Source organism: Nyctereutes procyonoides, unplaced genomic scaffold (assembly GCF_905146905.1).
Source record: "Nyctereutes procyonoides isolate TBG_1078 unplaced genomic scaffold, NYPRO_anot_genome, whole genome shotgun sequence".
In the NCBI taxonomy this organism is placed as follows: Eukaryota; Metazoa; Chordata; class Mammalia; order Carnivora; family Canidae; genus Nyctereutes; species Nyctereutes procyonoides.
Genome location: NW_026575140.1, coordinates 49,358,629 through 49,380,624, shown reverse-complemented (window position 1 = coordinate 49,380,624; position 21,996 = coordinate 49,358,629). Strand labels below are relative to the sequence as shown.

At 42.8% G+C, this 21,996-nt stretch overlaps 1 pseudogene; it reads right to left on the bottom strand.

Moving 5' to 3' along the window:
* Positions 1 to 327: 327 nt before the first annotated feature.
* LOC129496896 (peptidyl-prolyl cis-trans isomerase FKBP1A-like) lies at positions 328 to 21,863 on the bottom strand (annotated as a pseudogene).
* Between the last annotated feature and the right edge of the window lie 133 nt (positions 21,864 to 21,996).

The following is a 21,996-nucleotide window of genomic DNA, read 5'->3' as shown; positions in this document are numbered from 1 at the left end:
TAAACCTATGACTTGTGCGGTTAATATTTGACTAATAAGTGGAAATCTAGATCCAAAAGACTGAAACTGAACCTTCACCCCAAAATGAAAACGAAATAAAATGAGTTACTTGAGGTTTATGGCATGTAGTTTAGGTCAACACACATACGAGGAGAAAGGGAAAGAGCAAGGCTGGGTGACGGAACACATTCAGTCGGGCTTGATGTTTATACAAAGAGTGTAGTGGAACATCAGGAAAAGCTCCACAGGGACTCGCGTGTTCGCCTCTGCAGGAGCCACATCCCTCCACATCCAAGAATGGGGAGGTCGGGGAGGAAGCCGTTCCTGTCATTCCAATTTCAGAAGCTCCACGTCAAAGATGAGAGTGGCATTCGGTGGGATGACGCCTGGGTGCCCAGTAGCACCGTAGGCCTAGTCTGGGGAGACAGTTGGGCTCTCTGACCCCCACTCACCTGGGCAACCCCTTCTTCCCAGCCTCGGATCACCTCGTGCTTGCCTAGCATAAATTTAAAGGGCTTGTTTCTGTCCCGGGAGGAATCAAATTTCTTTCCATCTGCAAGCAGCCGGGTGAGGTGCACCACGCAGGTCTGAGCGCGCTTCGGAAAGGTGCGTCCGCCCCAGGGAGGTGGCCTCCACCTGCACTGCCTTGGGGGCGGCGGCGGCGGCGGCGGCGGGGGCCCAAGACGGGCCTGGCGGCGATTCCCGGCTCTGCCTCAGCCCCCGGCTCCCTCGCTGCGGTTTTCATTTGCATTTCCCTAATTGTAAATGATGATGAACATCTTTTCATGTGTCTGTTGGCCATCTCTATGTCTCTTTTAGAGAAACATCTGTTCATATCTTCTGCCCATTTTTTAACTGGATTACCTGTTTTTTAGGATATTAAGCTTTATAAATTCTTTATATGTTTTGGATACAAACCCTTTATCAGATACGGTATTTGCAAATATCTTCTATTCTTTTTTTATATATTTTATTTATTTATTCATGAGAGACACAGACAGAGAGAAAGAGAGGCAGAGACACAGGCAAAGGGAGAAGCAGGCTCCATGCAGGGAGCCTGATGTGGAACCTGATCCCCGGGACTCCAGGATCACACCCTGGACTGAAGGCAGGCGCTAAACCTCTGAGTCACCCAGGGATCCCCAATATCTTCTATTCTTATTGATTGTTTGCTTCACTGTGAAGAAGCCCAAGATCTGGCAGCAAGCCAAGTGTCCATCAACAGATAATAGATAAAGAAGATAAATACAGATAAAAACAGGTAAATAGATAGAGAAAATGTGAGATGTGATAAAGATGTGATACACACACACACACAATAGAATATTATTCAACCATAAAAAAGCCCTGAAATCTTGTTGTTTGCAATGACATGGATGGGGCTAGAGAGTATTATGCTAAGCAAAATAAATCAGCCAGAGAAAGACAAATACCATATGATTTCACCCATGTGGAGAACTAAGAAACAAAACAAAAGAGCAAAGGAGAAAAAAGAGAGAGAGAGAAAGACAAATCAAGAAACAGACTCTTAATTATGAGGAACAAATTGATGGTCACCAGGGGAGGGTGTGGGGATGGTGGAAATAGGTGATGGGGATTAAGGAGTGCACTTGTCGTGATGAGCACAGGGTGATGTATGGAATTATTGAATCACACACCTGAACACACCTGAACCTAATATAACACTATGTAAACTGGAACTAAAATTAAAACTTAAATATATATTTTTATATATATTTATATAAGTTTTAAATAGGTATTTTATATTATATTTATATGTAGTATAATATGTACTTATATTATAATATATATTATATAAGTACATTTATAGAAAAATGTATTTATATAAAAATATATAAATATATAAAACATATACACTTGTCTGCATAAAAGTCAAGACAAGAATGTCTGTAGTCTTCACAACTGTCCCAAGCTGTGATCTATCTGCTTGTTCCAGAGCAGTGGGTAGATTCTGTTAAAGCACAACTATCCCAAGAAGTCATGAAAAAGTGGTAATAAAAACAGTGATGGGGCAGAGGCAGGAGAAGACTCCTGATGTGCTCCAGTAAAGCCTGCCCAGCAGGCCAGGGAACATTGGTGTTGTGCAGTGTGGTGGACGTAGACACTTCCTTGACCTCAGAGAAGCCACATCAAGGCCATCCTCCCTCTCTTCACTCTTGGGCAGCTGAGGCCCTGGAATATGAATGACGAGGGTTCTGTCAAAGGCTCCACCTGCAAGCCTGAAATACAAGATGCACAGTAAGGGAGAAATCCAAAGTTTGAATCCTTTCTTGATTTCAGTTGCTTGCAATCAAGAACATTGGCAGGGGTATGGTGGGGGGCTGGGGGGCTCAGTCTGTTAAGTGACTGCCTTCAGCCCATGTCATGATCTCAGAGTCCTGGGGTCAAGTCCTGGGTTGGACTCCTTGCTCAGGAGGGAGCCTGCTTATCCCTCTCCCCCTCTCCCTGCTCATGCTCACATGTTCGCTCTCTCTGTCTCTCTCTCAAATAAATAAATAAAATCTTGATGAGATAAGCACTGAATGTTATGCTATACGTTGGCAAATTGAATTAAATAATTTTTAATCAAAATTAATTAATGAATTAGTTAATTAATTAAAAAAAACATTGGCTGGTACACTGGGGTTTACACATATATGGCCATTTGAATAGAAGCCTTTTTCCAACCTGGGTGATGTCTAATGTTGTGCATTCCTTGTGGTAATCCACTCATTCATTTGTTCAACCGACTCTGCCTCACCGACAGAGACTACCACAATGTTAAAAGTATCACCAGTGTTCTTCTAGTGTATTTAAGGGGAAAATCTGTACCTTAGATTTTCCAATCTGTACTACCTGAGCCTTTGCTGAAATCAGTCCCATAGTCAAAACCTGGAACCGACAATCACAGCAGTAAGCACCTTAGTATATTAGTTCATGCTGAGGTAAGCCACTTAAAGAGCTTGGAAGAAGCTCTGGGTCTGTGTTCCATCCTCGGTATAAAAATGTGGCAAGAAAATTCAGACAGGAGGAAATGTATTTATATCGAGGGGTTTGCTGCCATCTAGAGGACTAGTCTAGTAACTGTACTGCGTGCACCGAAATTCAGAACCCCAAACGGGAGGCTGCTTTTTTTTTCCTTTTTAAAAAAGATCTTATTTATTTATTTGACAGAGGGAAAGAAAGAGAGAGAGAGAAAGCACACAAGCAGGGGGAGCAAGAGAGGGAGATGCAGGCTCCCCGCTGAGCAAGGAAGCCAAAGTGGAGCTCAATCTCAGGAACTCCACCTGAGCTGAAGGCAGATGCTTAACAGACTTAGCTACCCAGGCACTTCTGCTTGGAATTTTGAACAATAACCGTTTTTTTTTTTTAAGATATCTTTATTTATTAATTTATTTGTTTGTTTGTTTTAGAGGGAACACGCGTGTGCATGGGGAAGGGGGAACTACTTGTTTCACTTCCCAGTAAGATGTTGGCCCACAGAGAGACACTCATGGTGTGAGAAAGTAGAGTGGAATTCAGAGCAGAGCATTAGAGAGGCCAAGTCAAATATTCCTTGATTTTTTTGGTACAATCTGAAGGACCCCTCTGCTTGTTCCAAGTAGATTCTGTTAGAGCACAGTCTGCAGCATTTACTAGAGTGTAACTTTGAATCTCAGCCTCAGTTTTCCCAGATACAAAATGAATGTAATAATGGTATTGAGGGACTCCTGAGAGGCTCAGCGGTTGAGCATCTGCCTTTGGCTCAGGTCATGATCCCGGGGTCCCCAGATTGAGATCTGCATCGGGCTCCCTACAGGGTGCCTGCTTCTCCCTCTGTCTGTGTCTGACTCTTTCATGAATAAAAATAAAAATAAAAATATAATAATAATAATAATGGTGTTGACCTCAAGGGGCTGGGGTGGTTTTTTTTTTTAATTTTATTTATTTATTCATGAAAGACACAGAGATAGAGGCAAAGACACAGGAAGGGGAGGAGAAGCAGGTTCAATGCAGAGAGCCTGATGTGGAACTCGATCTTGAGACTCTGGGATCACGCCCTGGGCCAAAGGCAGATGCTCAGCCACTGAGCCACCCAGGCATTCCACAGGTGAGTTTTAAAGTGGTCATGAATATAAAGGCTACTTCCAGTGTGTGATATAAAATAAACATTTAATGAATGCTAACAGTTCATATCTATGGATAGGTTTCCTGGTCGGGCCTTGGGAGAACATTCTACAAAGGTCTTGCCTTTACAGTGTATCTTTAATATTTGTGTAAGAGAAAAGTTCCAGCCAAAGACAGCCAACTGAAGCAGGGATCCAGAATATTTATCTTAAATGTAATAAAAGTAACAAAAATTAGGGAGAAAACATCAAGAATTCACAGTGGCAACCAAGTAAACGGGATATAATATAATGCAAATAATTTCAAAGAGTGGGGACGCGTAGGTGGCTCAGCGGTTGAGCATCTGCCTTTAGCTCAGGATGTGATCCCAGAATCCAGGATTGAGTCCCACATCAGGCTCTCTGCGTGGAGTCTGCTTCTCCCTCTGCCTATGTTTCTGCCTTTCTCTCTGTCTCATGAACAAATAAATAAAATCTTTAAAAAAAATTTCAAAGGGTGGCAGTCAGGGAAGAAACCAGAGATTCTGATTCTACATCAGGCAAGATTCCCAACTACAACCTGACCCTCAGTGAGGCTGGAAGATGAGCTGCCTAAGAAAGTATATGAGCGGAGGTGGTGGTCATTACAGCTGTTCACAAATATATTGTTTCTTCTTTTTCCAGGATCATGGTAGGATAACAGTTCCCTGCTTTATTTAAAATGTACCTTTGAAACTAGAGGGAATTACACTAAGTGAAATAAGTCAATCAGAGAAAGACAATTATCATCTGATTTCACTCATATGTGGAATTTAAAAAAAAAAACAGAAGAGCATGGAGGAAAGGAAGGGATAAATTAAACAAGACAAAATCAGAGAGGGAGACAAACCACAAGGGACTCTTAATTATAGGAAACAACCTGAGGGTTGCTGGAGGGGCTAGGGGTGGGGGTACCTAGGGGATGGACATTAAGGAGGGCACGTGATATAACGAGCACTGGGTATTATATACAACTGATAAATCACTGAACTCTACCTCTGAAACTAATAATACACTATGTTAATTAATTGAATGTAAGTAAAATTAAATTAAATTTAAAAATTTTTAATGTACCTTTGAATTTTCCTTTGAAGTTAGTCATAGCCATATGACTTGCTTTGGTAAATGTAATATGAGCAGAGACTCTGAGACCTAGCACGTGCTTTAACATGCCGCCTTTGCATTAATGCCATAATAGTGGAATAATGCATGGTGATGAAGTCACTGTCAACTTGTGTCTCTGAGCACCACAATAAGCAAAGCCCCATAATGAACTGTGTCAGACATGTACAATGAGTGAAGAATAAACTTTATTGGGGTGCTTGGGTGGTTTAGTTGGTTAAACATCTGCCTTTGGCTCAAGTCATGATCCCAGCGTCCTGGGATGGAGTCCCACGTTAGTCTCCCTGCTCAGTGAGGAGTCTGCTTCTCTCTCCCTCTGTGTTTGCTCTCTCTCTCTCTCAAATAAATAAAATCTTTAAGAAAAAAAATAACTTAGAATAATAATTTTTAAAAAGAATAGACTTTGTTGTTTCAGCCCCTGTATATTAGAGGTGTTTGTTACTGCAGCATAACCTAGCCTATACTTACTGATATAGCAGGCTGGGATAAAGTACAGAATCAGGTCTTTTGAGTTAAGAAAGGACTTAAACAGACATTTCTCCAAAGATACACAAATGGCCAATAGGCACATGAAAAGGTGTCCAACATCACTGGCCATGAAAAAAGGCAAATCGATACCACTTCTCATAGCCATTAGGATGGCTACTGTTTAAAAAACAACAACAGCAACCGAAAACAGAAAACAACAAATGTTGAAAAGAAATTGGAACACTTCTGCACTGCTGGCAGGAATGCAAATTGGCAGAGCTACTGTGGAAAATAGTTTGGCATTTCCTTAAAAATTTTAACATAGAATTACCATATGATTCAGCAATGCCACTCATGGGTATATACTCCAAAAAATTGAAAGTAAAGGCTCAACAAATGTTATATACCAATGTTCATAGCAGTATTATTCCCAACATCCAAGAGGAGGAAACAATTCAAATGTCTATCAACAGATGAATGGATGAACAAAATGTGGGTTTTATTATTATTATTCAGACTTAAAAAGGAATAAAATTCTGACGTGTTACAACATGAATGAATCGCTAAGTGAAATAAGCTAGTCACAAAAGGACAAATACTGTGTAATTCCATTTATATGAAATACCTAGAATACTCAAATTCAGAGAGAAAGTGAAACAGTGGTTGCCAGGTGCAAGGGGGAGGGGGTATGGGCAGTTAGCATTTAATGGGTATACAGTTTCAGTTTGGGAAGATAAGAAAGTTCAAGAGATGGATGGTGGTAATGGTTGCACAACGCGAATGTACTAAATGTCACTGAATCGTACACTGAAAAATGGTTAAAATGATAAATTTTATCTTATGTATATTTTATCTTTTTTAAAGATTTTATTTATTTTTTCATGAGAAACACAGAGAGAGGCAGAGACATAGGCAGAGGGAGAAGCAGGCTCCCTGCGGGGAGCCCGATGTGAGACTCCATCCCAGGACCCCAAGATCATGCCCTGAGCCAAAGGCAGATGCTCAATCACTGAGCCACCCAGGGACCCCTATCTTATGTATATTTTACCACACAGAAAAAAAAGAGTAACAGCCTCAGCCTCCATATACTGTACTATTTGCACAGATTGAGAAGAGCCATGAGAGTTCTTCAACATTGGGTCTCTCTGTTGAGTTGGAAGAAGTAACCCACTCCCACAAAGTGGGATCCTCTACACCATGATGAACTGAACAGGGGTCCTTAACCACCGGAGATAGAAACTTTTGAGGGGTGATGAAGGTTCTAGGAGCCCATTTTCAGACTTGAGATTTCAAAGGAAATCTAAGGGATGGAAGGACCCTCAGAAGCCTGAAGGTAACTCAGGCTGTTTGTGTCGCAGAAGCAAACGTCAGATGCAATAAGAGGAAAGGACTTTGCTCAGTAGCTTCTAGGCCACCAGAAATACAAATATATCTGTACTTCTTGACTTCTAAACATTGCTATGAACCATAAAAGATGTGTGAAGCTTTCCTATTTAAAACTTTTGTTCCAGGGATGCCTGGGTGGCTCAGTGATTGAGCATCTGCCTTTGGCTCAGGTTGTGATCCCGGGGTCAAGTCCCACATCCGGTTCCCTGCAGGGAGCCCGCTTCTCCCTCTGCCTATGTCTCTGCATCACTCTGTGTGTCTCTCATGAATAAATAAATAAAATCTTCAAAAAAATTAAAAAATAAAACTTATCTTCCCTTAAAATTAATTGTTAGCTGGTAACAAAACTGAGGAACAGATAGGAAGGATGTGCAAATAGAAAACCTGACAGGAGACCTGGGTGGCTCAGGCAGTTAAGCATCTGCCTTCTACTGAGGTCATGATCTCAGTCCTAAGATGGAACCGGCTTCCTGCTCAGTGGTGAACCTGTTTCTCCTTCTCTCTCTGCCTGCACCTCCCCCTATTCATGTTCTTTCTCTCTCCCAAATAAATAAACAAAATCTTTTTTTTTTTTAATAAACAAAATCTTAAAAAAGAAAAGACAACCTGACCCGCAGCCCTCAGGTCTAAGTGGACAACATTGAGCATGGGTTTTTTCATGTGGAAGAACATTTAAGCTTGTGACTTTAGTTGCATATATACCATAGAGCCATTGCAGGAATAAGAACATTTCTAAATCTCCAGATGGAGTTAAATGAATGATGTCATGTGCACGCTATGAAGGTGCACACATGGCGTTGTATCTTTCCACAGCATCAGTTTTGCTCAGTGTTCAAGCAAGGTTAACACAATTAGCAAGTGGGTTCCAGGGTCCCAATTCAATGATACTTCACCTCGTGATTAACTTGGCGTCTTACTCGGCACACAGAGCAGAACATAATGTCACACAATGGACAAGATACCAGGGAGGGTTAACAGACCAAACACAATATCAGTCTATGGGTGCGCAGTTAAGATAAGGCCTGGGTCTGGTCTGGGTCAGCTCTCAGCATTTACTGCTTTTTATGTACAAGCAGTGAAGGATCTCAGTTCTGTTCAGAGATCAATTGGGCAGAGCCTTCAGCAAAGCTGCTTTTTTTTTTTTTAAGATTTTATTTATTTATTTGAGAAAAAGAACGAATAGGGAGGGGAGCAGAAGGAAAGGGAGAAGCAGGCTCTCTCTGCTAAGCAGGGAGCCCAACCTGGGGCTCGATCCCAGGACCCCGGAATCGTGACCTGAGCTGAAGGCAGGTGCTTAACTGACTGAGCCACTCAGGTGCCCCAGCGGCTGTCTTTCTAACTGGTCAGACATAGAGGGGGTAATGTCTGAGGAATCAGACAGTTTGCTGCAAAATTCCTCCTTTTTTTTTTTTTAAGATTTTATTTATTCATGAAAGACAGAGAGAGAGAGAGACAGAGACAGAGGGACACAGGCAGAGGGAGAAGCAGGCTCCTCTCAGAGAGCCCAATGTGGACTTGATCCCAGGACTCCAGGATCATGCCCTGGGCCAAAGACAGATGCTCAACCACTGAGCCACCCAGGCATCCCAAAATTACTCCCTTTTAAAAGGGATTTAATTAGTTGTTTTCCCCCCCGCAGACCTCCTCTGCGGTGTCAGCTGATGCCGGTCTCTGTGATTTCTCGTAGCTGCGGTACCCTTAAGTGCCCACATCATTGCTTAACGCAGGCCCCTGCTTGACATGAGTGACTCTGTCTTGCTCTCTACAAATGGCCACAGTTGAGAGCACTGGTTTGGGGATCAGACAGAGGGATTTTAAATCTTGGCTCTACCAACTGAGGCAGAAAATGTTAGTTGCCCCAAAGATCCATCCTTACTATTGATATGGAACTAGAACCCCCAATTCTATATAAAAGTTCAGGCCCAGATCTCAGTTTGTTTTTTTTTTTTTTTCCAGATCTGAGTTTGAATTCTGGCTCTGCTGCTGATTTTCTGTAGAGTCTTGGCAAGGCTTTCCTGAGCCCTAACAGCTCCATCTGTAAAATTAGAATGATGATGCCTGTCCCCCAAAGGTGTTAAAAGGTTGTGAGATAATGCCTAAAGGATGTGTTGCCTGTAATAGGTAGATGTATTACTAAAAGTATGACAGTTTAGAAGCAATTAAGTTTGGAAGGGCTGAACAGTCAGGGAGGACTTCCTGTAGGAGGTGAGGTGACTTTGGAGCTAAATCCTAAAGAAAAGGTAGGAGATGGATTACAATAAGGATTATGCCCTACAGAAAGGCACTGTAAGATTATTATTAGTGCAAGTGGTGGCAAGTGGTCATGAGATCGAACCCCACCTCAGGCTCCGCACTCAGCTTGGAATCTGCTTGAGACTCTCTCTCCCCTTCCTCCCCCAAAATAAATAAATACATCTAAAAAAGAGAGAGAGAGAGAGAGAGAGAGAGAGAGAGAGAGAGAGAGAGATGGACTTACCTTGCTCTACAGTTGCCAATGAGGAACAACCAGAGAAGAAGTCCCTTTTGATCCTTTTATACACAAAACCCACCCCTTGCCTTAAACAAGACCTTCCTTTTTCTAACATGGTCTTCACCATCCCTCTTTTCACCTTGCCTTGGGAGTGGTACAGCTCTGGTCTTTCCAGCCCCCTGGTGGCACAATTAGCCAGTGGATCTGTTTCCAGTAGTCTGTGCAAAGTGGGGTTACACAAGTCTGGGGGTGCTAGTTATTTTTATATCTGTCTGTCTCCATAGTTAACTGTTGCCTGATGCAGTGAGGGCAAGGCTCCATTTCTCTGGACATTCAGCTCTTGTCAAAAAAAAAAAAATCTTGCAAACATTTGTACCAAAAAGCAATTATTGGCTTAGATAGACTCCTGGATAGAAAGTTCATCCTTGAGGCATCTCAGTTTTATGAACCCCACTTCAGGCCTTGTGGCTCTTTTGTGGCTTCTCTGAACTTGAAAATGAAAGCTCTGTGGAGGTGTCCTGCACTTTCCTATGTATATCACACTTGGTTTCTGACTCTCCTAAGTCAGAAAACCAAGAGTTGAAAACCTCTCAGTCACTTCCCTGTGAAATCTGGTTATCATTTTTTAAAAGGATTTCATTTATTTATTCATGAGAGACACAGAGAGAGGCAGAGACACAGGCAGAGGGAGAATCAGGCTCCTTGCAGGGAGCCTGATGCGGGACTCGATCCCAGGATCCCGGGATCATGCCCTGAGCCAAAGGCAGATTCTCAACCACTGAGCCACCCAGGCATCTCTAGTTATCATTTTCAAATGAAATGAACTATTAAATTTACCAAAACAAACCTTTATGTATAAAAGGTTTATACATATATAAAGGGTGATGATAAAAGATATAAAGAAAGGGGGCTTTGGACACACACAGAACCATGTTCCAATCCTTGGCTCTGCCTTTTATTAGCTGAAAGATCTTAGGCAATTCATTTAATCTCTCTGATGGCTCATTTCCTCATTTGCAAAATGAGGCAAATAATAATACCCAACATCCCAGGCTGTTGTGAGACTTAAATGCTACATTACTTAAAGCAAATGAAAAGTCCCCTGGACAATATCTGGCATACAGCACACACTCAACAGATGTACGTCTTTTATTTCTATCCTTTTATCTAGATACTGAGCATGTAGAAATAGACGCTCATAATAACAGAATATGGTGAAAACATCATCCAAATTTATTGGATGATTGTGGACAGATCACCATCAAAGGAGGGGCGCAAGAGGATTGAGTTTAAAGGTTCAGGCCCACTAGTCTCCCTTGGAGGGGGATGGCGGAGACAAAACAATTTTAAGTTAAATGTCGGTCTCTACATTCTCTTCATCAGAATCATACAGGCTGGTGTACATCAGAACCTATGTGAGACTCTTTTTCATCTGCAAAATGAGAGCACTTATGGGGATTAAGTTTTTTAGAAAGTATGTGTAGTAGGTGCTCAAAAATGCTAGCTGAGGGGTGCCTGGGTGGCTCAGTTGGTTAAGTAACTGCCTTTAGCTCAGGTTATGATCCCAGGGTCCTGGGATCGAGTCCCGTATTGGACTCCCTGCTCAGTGGGGAGCCTGCTTCTCCCTCTCCCTCTGCCACTCCCCCTGCTTATTCTCTCACTCTCTCTCTCAAATAAACAAATAAAATCTTTTAAAAATGCTAGCTGAAATTATCACCATGGTGGTCATGATCGTTGCTCTTTTTACAGTGTGAGAGATTTCAGTTTTCTGATCCACAGAGTGTGGGGACTTCTGGGAGCCACACAAGATCCCTTCTAGTTTTGACCAGAGTGTTCTGTGAAATCCATTTGGGACATCCTGGATAAAGGACGGACTGCCCAAGGACAAGTGATGTCAAAACTGACTCTGGAGGTCCAGCCACTCATGATGCGTTAGACATGACTCAACTGTCCTTGTGTGCACCAAACAACAACAACCAAAACCAAACCAGGTTATCCTAGCATTCCATTTATCTAGTTTCTTTACAGCCTTAACTCTCAGCAGCAGGATATGGGCAGTTGAACCTTGAGCCCTACAGATGCCTAGAATCCATGCAGCTTTGTAACTGGTACAAACACATTCCCTTGGCATCATTCCTGGCCACTCTGGACTTTCAGGTCTGGAGTGGAGCATGTATGTTTGCCCACTATTTCCCATCTTTCTCTTGTCCTCCTCAAGACACTCTTGGTTTCCTGTGGCTCTGGTTCCAGCTCGCATGGTCTCTGGACAAATTCATACCAAGGTAATCTGATACTACCTCATTTCCTACCCCAATACTGTGCCTCCTCTCTCCCCTGTTCTGGGGCTTCCACATTCACAATGTCCTGGGGTTTGTACACACAGCCCTGAGGTGCAGGATTTAGTACCCTGTGGGGTGAATCATTGATCAATGGGAGATAAGAGCTGGCGGGTGCGTTTATACAGGCCACTGAACCTTGAGCAACCCTACAGACTGGCAGTCATTCCCACTTGGCGGCAGCCCACTCAATAACATCATCTCACATTGGCTCCTCTCCATCCCCACATCACTCCCATTTTTCTCCACTTCTGTGCTCTTTGACATAGCCCTGCCATGAGCCCTCTGCCAAGGCTCTGCTTTCTGGGGAACCCAGGCTAAGCCTAACTGGGTGATTGAGATCTGGGAGTTAGATTATTTACCAGTATGACAGCAATAAAATGCAAATAGCCCCCATGCAAAAAGCAGGGAACCCCATGGATCAAAATTACTCAGGTTTTCGCCTATGACTAATTGAAATGAAGTTTGATGATAGGTCTGGTTTCTGGTAGAAAATGAAACAGTAGTCTTAGGGTGGCCAATCACCAATTCCAGCCACACTGTGAGAAACCACACAGCCCCCTTGGCAGCTTTCAAGAAGCAGTTGCAGGGGCACCTGGGTGGCTCAGTGGCTCAGCATCTGCCTTTGGCTCAGGGCATGATCCTGTGGTCCCGAGATGGAGTCCCGCATCGGGCTCCCTGCAGGGAGCCTGCTTCTCCCTCTGCCTTTGTCTCTGCCTCTCTCTCTGTTTCTCAAAAATAAATAAATAAAATATTTAAAAAAAAGAAGAAGAAGAAGCTGGAGAATAGACTTTGGTGTTCACAGGCCCAGAGCTCATTGTTTGAAGAACAAGGTCCTTAAGGAAGTACCTTGTAACACCACCTTAATTCTCTATATAGTACATTTTCCCCCAGTCATTCCCCTAGGTAAACTTCAGGTCATATTCCAAGGTAACTATGCACCAGGTTAAAAGAAAGACCCAGAATTTATCACACAGGACTGTGTGATATTGGATCTCAGATAAGACTGATTGAAATCAGAAGACATCATATGCTCAGAAGTCACGCCCTCTGTACAACAATGGATTAGTGACAAGACCACTGGATTATTGAGAACCTGAATAGCAGCCCAGGAAATGCTGTTATGGAATTGGGCTCTCTAGTGTTAATGGTGATAATAGGATTCCAGAATAGCGGAGCCCATGCTACAGACCTCAATTGTCAGAGACATGATACATATAATGACCACATAGGTGGGAAAGGTACCAAGCATGCCTTGACCCACAGGGATATGTGAGAATGGCTGATGATGATTAGGTCTTTGAAGTGAGATAGATGGCGGTGTTATGGACTGAATGCTTGTGTCTGCCCAAAATTCATATGCTGGAATCCTAACCCCCCAGTGTGATGATATTAGGAAGTAGGGCCTCTGGGAGGTGATTAGGTCATCAGAGAGCCCTCTGAGTGGGACTAATGCCTTTATAAAAGAGACCCCACAGAGCTGTCTTGTCCCTTCTGCCTTAGGAGGACACAGAGAGAATGTGGCCATCTACGAACCAGGAATTAGGCCCTCAGCAGACACGGATTGTGCTAGCACCCCTGATCTTGTTCTCTAAAGTCTCCAGAACTGGGAGAAATAAAACTTTTTGTTCAAGTCATCAAGTCTACGGTATTTTTGTTAAAGCAGCCTGAAGGGGTTAAGACAGGCAGTAAACAGCATTGTTTGACTCATATAATCAAAAGATCAAGATCAGATATCAAAAGACTGATGTCACTACCATGATAGAAAAGTCATGATCCTTTGTCAGTTTCCAAATCTGAGAGAGTTCTAAGATCTGAGCCTAGCAATTGAAAAGGAGGCCAAATCTTGAGAAACCCTGAAATGCCACAACAAATGTCTGTTCTCCCAATCCTTTCTTCAAATAGGCCGTTAGTCATTTATGAGGCACAATCAATATGGATTTCCCTAGAATTTGGCAGAAACTTTACATTGGCTCCCTGATCTGTTGAGTCCTTAAATTTTTAAAAAAGGAGAAAGAAAGGCCAACTGGAAGTTCCTGAAACTACTCCCAACCTGTGGCCAAGATAATGACTCAAGCCAAACTATATCCCAGGTGGAATGATAGATTATTGCCTCCCTTGAAGACTTAAAGAATGGGTAGTGGTTCCCATTCTACTTTCTATTTCATTCACGGGCATATGGCCCTGCAAAATCCAAATGGATCATGTTGGATAATGGTGGACCACTATAAATTTAGCCAAGATGTAGTCCTAATTGTAGTTCCCCCTCCAAATTAACACAGCCCCTGACAATTGGTATGTGGCTATAGATTTAGCAAATGCATTGTTTTCAAATTCCGTTAAGAATGAGGCTCAAAAGCAATTTGCATTCATCTGGGATGGAGAACGGTACAAACTCAGTCTTGTCCAGTCCTTGTTAATTCTACTGCTCTCAGTGCATTGGCCATAGTTCCCCAGTAAAACAGAACTGAGGGAGAGAGAGAGAGAAGGAGAGAGACAGGTTTTTTGTAAAGGATTAGCTCATATGATTTGGGAGGCTGAGAAGTTCCATAATCTGCCATCTGCAAGCTGGAAACCCAGGAAAGCCAAAGGTGTGATTCAGTCCAAGTCCTGAGAACCCGGAGAGCTGACAGTACAAATCACAGTCTGTGAGGAAGGAGACCATGAGATCAGATGTCCAAGCTCAAGCTGTGAGGCAGATAAAAGGAATTCATCCTTCCCCTACCTTTTGTTCTATTCAGGCCCTCAACAATTTTATGATGCCCACCTGTACTGGAGCAGGCAATCTACTTTGCTGAGTCCAATTCAAATACTAATCTCATCCAGAAACACTAGCAGACACACCCAGAAAGAACACTTAATATGGGCACCTCGTGGCCAGTCAAGTTGACACATAAAACTCACCATCATGCTCAGTATCAAAATAGTCCAAGCAATGCTGTCCAACAGGAATATAATGTGAGTCACATTTGTAATTTTAGTAACCACACTGAAAAAAAGTCAAAAAGCAACAAGTGAAATTAATAATATGTGTATTGACTTACCAAACATATCTAAAATACTATCAATTACAATAAGTAATCACTATAATAATATTGAGATATTTTAATTATTTTTTCATACCAAATCTTCAAAATCTGGTGTGTATTTTATGGTTATAGCACATCTTTTTAAAAATTTTTGTTTATTTGAGATAGAGAGTGAGCAAGAGAGAGAGGGCAGAAGGAGAGGGAGAAGCAGACTTTCTACTAAGCAGCGAGCCTGACACAGGGCTCAATCTCAGGACCCCAGGATCATAACCTGAGCCAAAGGCAAACACCCAACCAACTGAGCCACCCAGGTGCCTCAATAGCACATCTTAATTAGTTACATTTCAAGTGCTGAGTAGCTACACGGAACTAGTGGCTACTATACTAGTCACCGCAGGTCTAAAGAATCCTTCATTGTCTGGACATTCTGCAGAACATCACACTAGGACACTATATTGATGACGTCATGCTAACTAGACCCAGTGGACAAGAAATGGCAGGTATTCTAGATGCCCTGGTAAAACACATACATCCCAGAAGGTGGGTTATAAGCCCTACCAAGATTCAGGGACTTGCAACTTTGGTGAAAATTTTAAACCTGTTAGGTATTTATGTAGAAAACAATTTAATTTGCCCAAAGGGAGGTCTGGCTTTAGCTCTTGGCTAGTAGGCAGTCATCTCTAGGCTGTGAGAATGTCATGCCTGATAGAAGAGTTTTGTTATAACCTCAGCCAGCCATATTGTACCAAAGTGATTTGAGGTGGGGCCTTTGGGTAATGTGGTGTCAGTGTTACCTCTTGAGGGGCTGGAGACCGAGTTTTGCAAAGGCAGTTGATCATGTTTGTGTGATGGAGTCCCAATAGAGACTTTGAACACTAGCCCTGGGTAAGTTTCCCTGACTGGCAATACTCCATGCATATTGTCATATATCAATGCCAGGAAAGTAAATGCTCTTCTGACTCCATGGGGAGAGGACAACTGGACACTCTGTGTTTTGTACTTGCCTGGATTCTGCCCTATGCATTCCTTCGCTTGGCTGATTCTAACTGTATCTTTTAGCAATAAGAAATGATATCTGTGAAGATAACAGTGATCAGTGTGTTTTGCAAGTCCTTCTAGCAAATTATCGAACCTAAGGATGGTCTTGGGGACTCCCAAACTTGCAACTCATGTCATAAGTAAGGGTGACCTTGTGTAGACTGTGCCCTTAACTTCACAGTTGATTACTTTCACTTTATCATTCAATGTTGATTTATATTTGTCTACATATTTGCCACTTTCTTTGCTCTTTGTGTCTTCTACCTCAGACTTTCTGATACCATTTTTCATAAATTCTTTGGAAAATTCAGGTCACTGGTTATATTTTTTTTCTGTTTTCATCTGGAAAATGTCTTGTTTTGTATCATCTTTGAAATATCTGGGCATAGGATTCCAGGTTGTAGTTATTTTTTCCAGCACGGTGAAGATTTAATTCCATAATCATCTGTCTTCCACTGTTGCTGTTGAAAATATCAGATCCCTTAGTGTCACTCCTTTGAAGGTAATCTGTTTCCCCAACTCCCAGCTATCTTTAGCTGAGATAGAGAAAGGAATGAGAGCATGAGCAGGGAGGAGGGTCAGGGGAAGAGGGAGAAGCAGACTCCCTGCTGAGGGGGGGCACCCAATGCAGGGCTGGATCCCAGAACTCTGGGATCATGACCTGAGTCGAAGGCAGACACCTAACCAACTGAGCCACCCAGGCACCCCAAACCTCCAGGTATTTTTAATACTTTTTTTTAATTTCCGGAAGTTTCATTATAATAGTCTAGGTGTGTATTTTTTTTTTGGGGGGGGGATTCATGATGATTTTTAATTTTTTTTTAGAGAGAGTGTGAGCAAGGGTGGTAAGGAGGAGCAGAGGGAGAGGGAGAGAGAGAATCTTAAGCAGGCTCCAAGTCCAGTTTGGAGTCCAATGTAGGCCTCCATCTTATGACTCTGGGTCATGACCTGAGCTGAAATCAAGAGTAGGACATTCAACCAACTGAGCTACCCAGGAGCCCCTCATAGTGATCTTGAATATTAAGTTGGTTTCTATCATCACTTCAGGAAAATGATTAACCGTTAATGTTTCAAATATTTCCTCCACTACATTCTCTCTCTTCTCCCCTTCTGGGACTCTGATCAAGCATATGGTAGAACTTTTCACTGTATTCTTCTCTATGTCTCTTACCTTCACTACATGCTTCATTCTGGATATTTTCTTCTTGACTTGTCTTCCATTTTACGAATTCTTTCTATTATAACGCTGCTTACAGATCCATCAATTTAGTTCTTAGTTTCAGTTATTTTACTTTACAGTTCTAGAATTTCTAGTTGCTTCTTTTTCATATATAATCCATCAGTTTTTATAATTTCTAGTTCTCTGCCCAAATTTTCAATGTTCTTTTTCATATCCCTGATCATAATAAGCATAATATGTTCAAATTTATGACCAATAATTCCATTATCTGGAGCTCTCATGTCACTATTTCTTTTATTTTTTTTAAGATTTTATTTATTTATTCATGAGAGACACACAGAGAGAGAGGCAGAGAAACAGGCAGAGGAAGAAGCAGGCTCCATGCAGGGAGCCCGATGTGGGACTCAATCCCGGGACTCCAAGATTACACCGTGGGCCGAAGGCAGGCGCTAAACCGCTGAGCCACCCAGGGATCCCCGTCATGTCACTATTTCTATTGTTTATCATTTTTCTTGGCTCCTGATATCTATGATTGTGTGCCAGGCATTATGGTTGAACAATCGTTTGTGGAAATAATTCAAGACCTTGGATGAAACTATTTTATTCCAAGTGGATCTTCATTTGCTTCCATCAGGCACCTGGAACAGCAAGAATTGGGATTTTTCTCAATGTATTGCTGGGGGTTCAGATTTCCTAAATCACACAGATGTCTTGAAGCTGGAGTATAATCCCTGCTGGGGGCTGGTTTATACCTGGTATAGCTTCTTCAGAATCCTGATCCAAAGCAATTCTTGGGCTCCAACTTTTGTCCTCTAGTCTGTGACATTATCAAAAGCATCACTCAACTAGCTTCTCAGTCTCTTTTCCCTGAACAGGGAAGCTCCCAGAAAAGAGACCCCAACGGTGGAACTTAATTCACTAGATTTTGTTTTTCTTCTCTCATCTGATAATTCTTCATGACCTTCTTATTGTCTTAATGTTTTATAGCTTTGGTTTTAGCTTTCCTTTTTGGTTTTCCACAGCAAGTGGATAGTCCAAATGACCTGCTTTACTATCATTAGAAGTTGTCCCATGAAAGGGAGGTATATGCAAGAGTACCTCCAAAGGCCAAAAGAGACATAAGATGGAAGAAATGGCCAACAAATCCAACTTGACAAGAAATGGTTTATTAAGGGGACTTATGGGCAGAAGTGTGTCTTGGCAGCTGTAAGACAAGTGGGTTTCCACAACCGCACCTTCAGTGAGAACTGCATTTATAGTTCTAGAGGCTGAGAAGTACATGCTAGTAGACCATCTGAGAGGAAATGTTTGAGAACAGTTGTGTGTCATACTCTTACCTCCAGAGCAGATCAAGGATGTTATGCCCCAGGGGTGTACACAAGGAAGTCTCTGTCTGTTATACTTATTTAAGAGATTATTGTCATATCTCCTACTTGTTTCAGGTTCCTTTGATGGGAAAAATGTGCTCTAAACTCCCATTTATCTGGAATGATTAGAGACTACAGAAGAAATAAATTACAGTAAGCCCAAACTGCTTTGATTTAGCTTTGACTAAAACTAAACTCAGAGGCCACGACTTTCTTAGAGATAGATTTTACAAAGCTATGGATACAAATGCTTTTGAGAATGTAAAATACTCGTTTAAGAATTAGCCTTTGTCAGTTGATGAGAATTTAAGTTATATTTGATACACATTCTGAGTCTTGTCATAAACCTGTTTGTTTTTATCTGGTTACTAATAAGGTACAGGGAAGGTTTTTTTTTTTTCCTATAGTGTCAAAAGATTTGTTTGAATAATTTCCTCGATGTTAAGAATGTTTGATATAGACAACCACGTTTGTTAGAATGTTTGTTATAGAATTCTTCATTAAATTTGTAAGAAGTGTTTGTCATTGGAAATTAATTTTATTCACTGGCTTTGGGATAATCACCTTGCTGATTTTACCCCACTAATTTGTTGTAATTGATACAACTGGTATAAAAAGGATTGTGAGGGGGTGCCTGGGAGGTACAGTCGGTTAAGCATCCTACTCTTGGTTTTGGCTCAGGTGATCTCATGGGTGGTGAGATAGAGAGCTCCATGTCTGGCTCAGTGTGGGGTCTGCTTGAGACTCCCTCTCCCTTTGCCCCTTCCCCTCTAAAATAAGTAAATAAATCTTAAAAAAAAAAAAAAGACTGTGAGGATTCCCTTAAAATTGGAAATATAATTAAAGGAATTCCTTCTGGTGAAAATTTATTTTATGTGTAAATTAAAGTGGCTTTAACAAATTCATTTAGAAATGCAATGCAGTTTGCCGCAACTGGGTATTCAGGTGAATGAAATACTGTCGCCTGTTTTTATATTCTTGTTTTATTTTAACTTTATTCATTTGTGCATCATCAAATTCCTACAGATTAAATGATAGTATTGTGCTCTTAAAGCTTCCCTAAGCATATAAACACTTTAGTAGATGATGATTCAGAAGGCATTTGCACTGCCAGATATCACTCATCACCTTATATTTGCCCAATAAATAGACACGCATGCTGGAACATCAACTGAATAGGATTAGCTGGAGGTGGAGAAAAACATGGGAGCAAGTGGTGTAAGCAAATAGCTTTGGAGTCAGCCTACACTGATAAAAATCCTGTCTCTACCCCTTATTGGCCTTGTGTTCCCTTGGTAAGTTACTCTGAGCCTCAAGGTCATCATCTGTAAATTGGGGATAATGATATTAGCCATCTCTTGGGGTCTTTTCTAGGTGGAGGGAGGGAGAAGGTGAAGATGAAGGGAGACTGTGTTGGCAAAGCACTTAGGATACTGAGAGCACAGAAGTACTTAAGAAATAATGACAGGTATTACTACCTGACTGGGGATATATATTCTGCTGCCTGGAGGAGTAAAGGCAGCTCCAGAATTTCTGCTAGGAGGTGCTCAAGAGCAGTAATTACGATGGAAGGCGGGGATAGGACACCACTTTTACATGGATTCTCTGCTTAGAGAAAATGAGAAAGGGTTTGAGATTTACAGGAGTGAAAGAGGTCCCCCCTGGCCCTGCTCCTATTTGGTGATATTCAGGATTTCTTGCACTCTCCCTTCGTCCCAGGCAACTAACCAGTCTACAAATACAAAAAGGCACTGCCAAGGGATTGGACTCCTGGGGAGAAGAGAGAAAGGCACTGTGTTTTCTTGCCAAGTGTGTCAATGTCCTGTGCTTACACCTCTGGTAGATACCACTCACAACCTTATATTGACTGCTCCTCTGCCACACTCCTGGACTTCAGCCAATCTCCAATCTCCACTTCCAAGGAGCTAAGGGCAAGATCTTTAGTTTTTATTTGCCGCAGACAGCAGAGTGGTCCTCCTGAGTGCAGGCTGGTTTCCAACAGCCCCTCTGATCTCCAGAAGAACTGCTGGAAATTCCCTTGCAGCCTCTGCTGAGGCCCACAGGAGTGGGACAGCACCAACTCACGGGGTCAAGGATACACTCAGGCATCCAGGTCTCAGCCGGTCTTTCTTCTGCCTGCTACACTCTACCCAGGCAGCAAGAGTTGGCTGTTCAGCTTTGGAGGTGACTCTCTAGGTTTGAAATTCAGGGTTCATCCCTAGTTAGCTAATGACCTTGGGCAGGATATTTTTCTGTGTCTAGTATTCCCCACTTCAAGATTGACCTAAGGACTATTATTAATCCTGAGGGCTTGGTATAGTAACTGCATAGAAAACTTTCAATAACTATCAGCTGTGACTACGCTATGGGCCCAGGACCAAACAGAGAACCCTATTAAGTTGCTCTAATTATACAGTGAAAAGACCCTGGGTTGTAGTTATAGTCTCAACACCGACACATCTTAATCTTGGACAAGTTGGACTTCTTTTTGGTCCTGTTTCCCCAACTGTCACATGATAGACTCAGGAATTAAAAAACAAACAAACAACTCAGGAGGCACCTGGATAGCTCAGTGGTTGAATGTCTGCTTTTGGCTCTGGTGGTGATCGGGGGGCCTGAGATGGAGTCCCATATGGGGCTCCCTGCAGGGAGCCTACTTCTCCCTCTGCCCATGTCTCTGCTTTGTGTCTCTCATGAATGAATGAATGAATGAATGAAGTCTTAAAAAAAAAAACCTCAGTGAACATTTATCTTTCAGACTCCTTCCCCACAGGAGCACCCACAAGGCTACAATTATTACCCAATCAGCACACTTAACTGGTGGTAAGGGACACTGAGTTGGGGGAAAGACTTGTTCCACTCTGCATGAGGCATGAATGGAGGGCCTGAAGATTCACTGGAAAAAGGCATTTGAACAAAGCTTGAAGGATATTCAGGAGTTTGCCTTGTAAATTACTGGGGATGCTTGTGTTACTGTGCCTTTCAAACCTGAGCATTCGCAGGGGTTTGGTTCTGAAAACAAGCCCACTTCTTTTTTATCGCCGAGGTCACTGTGATTGAGAGCGCGTGGGAAGCCGCAGAAAGCAGGTTATGCCTCCTCTTCCCTCTTGGAGGAGCGGTGACCTCCCGGTACCCCCGCGACCCGGGGGCGCGGTGGAGGTGGTCTGCTCGCCTGGGCCTGGCGGTGCAGGGTGAAGCCCCTCTGCGGGTCAGCGCCTTTCAGCCCAACTGGACAGAGAAGCAGGAGGGGCTGAGCTGGAGCGTGGCAGCGCGGCCCTCGCCTTGTCCAAGGGCATGCCCTGAGTGCCACGGCCGCGCGCCCCGGACCTGAACACCGCGCCATCCCGCTCCGGGGACGGAGGGGCGGGGCGGGGCGGGGGGGGGGGCTGCGGCTCGGGGAGGACCCGTTTTGCGGGGGCCGTGCCCGCACCGCTCCACCCCGGGGGGACCACCGCAGGCTGGAGGTCCCCGGCGCC